The 2,152-nt window shown below is 32.5% G+C and overlaps 1 pseudogene; it reads left to right on the top strand.

The window, feature by feature from the left end:
* The first annotated feature begins 460 nt into the window (after positions 1 to 460).
* Positions 461 to 1,694, top strand: LOC149210015 (hsp70-Hsp90 organizing protein 3 pseudogene; annotated as a pseudogene).
* Positions 1,695 to 2,152: the final 458 nt, after the last annotated feature.

Below are 2,152 nucleotides of genomic sequence, written 5' to 3' on the forward strand. Positions count from 1 at the left end.
TGTTACAACATAAATTACCTAAAATAAAATCAATATAAATAATGTAAATAATAAATAATCAAATATTAATTATGTTAAATATTCATTAATTTAAGTGAAAGGTCATGTATAAAAGACACACTCAATCATGAAAGGACACCTGCTTAGGTATATATATGCAGGTCCTCATTGTAACATTCATCACTTGTACATTTTTATATATAATAAATTATTATTACAAAATACCTCTCGCGTATTTTTACATTTAAGTCAACAAGCTATTAGTTTTGTTGCTTCAATCATATCGGAGGCATGGCACACAATATAATCATGTAAGTCTTTAAAAGTTGTTCCTTGCACAATATTTCATCATGTTTATGTCCTAAATGCATTAAGAAGTTTAGTAAAATTCAAGAAGTGTTTTAGCATTTAGAAAAATCATATGCACAAGTTAAAGCATTTTGAAAGGAAATTGATAACAATGAAGATGATAATAACGATCAAGAAACGAAAAAGTATCAAGATGATGATCCAGATGAAGTTGATGCTGAAACTAAAGGAGAAGGAGCAGATACTGAGTTAGTTAGTGAACTAAGTGATCAAGGTGATGGTCACCATGTAACTGATTAAAAAAAAGATATGAATGATGCTTTTGGCTATTTTGGAGAGAAAGAATAACCTGAATATGCTTCTCAACAAAGTACAGAGAAAAGTACGTGCAGGGTTGCTTCAAAGGAGAGAGGAAGTGAATAAAGGGGATTACATCTGGAAGATATAGTAGATGATGAAGTGGATCGGTATGAATCAGAAGAAGAACAAAAATATGAGCAAAGGAAAAATGAGAAACTAATATGCCCTCCCTTAGAGTTGGAGTTTCCATTACGCCCACCTCCAGGTCAGCCAGAACCAATAGATATTCCAGATGAGGAGAAAGAGAAGGTGGCCCAGAAAGCAGAGGCACAGAAGGAAAAGAAACTTGGAAATGAAAAATATAAGAAGGAAGATTTTGAGGTTGCTATTAAGCAATATTAGAAAAAAATGGATCTAGAAGATGAAGATATATCCTTCTAAACAAACATGGCAATTGTCTATTTAGGAATGGAGAAGTATGAAGATTGCTTTGAAGACTATGAAAAGGATATTGAAAGAGGTTCGGATATTCTTTCAGATTTTAGAATGATTGCACAAGCTTTAACTAAAAAATGGATTGCATATGTTAATATGGCTAAATGTTCAAAGGACTATGATCCATCAATTGAAACTTTCTAGAAAGTACTTACATAGCATTGTAATCCACATACATTGAAGAAACTTAATGAAGCTCAGAAGGTAGGGAAAGATTTGGAACAACAGGAAGATTTTGATCCAAAGTTGGCAAATGAAGAGCGGGAGAAAGGAAATGAATTCTTTAAGTAGCACTAGTATCCAAAGACTATAGAGAATTATACTAAAGCTCTTAGAAGAAATCCCAATGATGCAAGGGTATACAATAACATAAAAACTTGCTATACGATGTTGCAACTTGTCGAGAAGGTCTCAAGGAAGAAAATAAATGTATTGAGGTGGATCCATTTTTTACAAAAGGTTATTCAAGGAAAGACGCTATTCAGTTCATGAAAGAATATGAAAAGTCCTGGGAAACTTATCAAGAACGTTTCAAACATGATGAATACAACCAAGAATTATTAGAAGGTGTCCGGATATGTATTGAGTAATCAACGAATACTTTGGGTAGTGATACATTTGAAGGTGTTATTGCAGATCAAGATGGAAACATTTATCTTGAGATCAAATCGAAGATCCGCTTCAATAGAGGTAATTCATTCCACCACGTGGCAACAATCAGACCCATTTTTTTCACTTACATATTTGTAATCAAGACATAGGTATAGCATGCAACATACTTACTTGAAAATGGGTTTGGATGCTATAGAATCTTTAATAATAAATGTGGATATTTTGCAATTTATTGTAAGACTAGTTTACTTAGGATTGATAGGAATCCTGTTTGAAGAAGTGAACACGAAACAATGATCTTAGGTGCTCCAATTAATGTTATATTTTCATTCCCTCTTTGGTTTCTAATGACTGATCTAACTAGAATGACAGTAGTTATAGTTTAAATGTGCTGTTTGATTAGCTATGCAACTAATTTTTGGATTCCTCTAGTGTA

This window comes from Pinus tabuliformis, chromosome 1_2 (assembly GCF_031772625.1).
Source record: "Pinus tabuliformis cultivar Carrire ecotype Pingquan chromosome 1_2, CPIR1, whole genome shotgun sequence".
Classification (NCBI taxonomy): Eukaryota; Viridiplantae; Streptophyta; class Pinopsida; order Pinales; family Pinaceae; genus Pinus; species Pinus tabuliformis.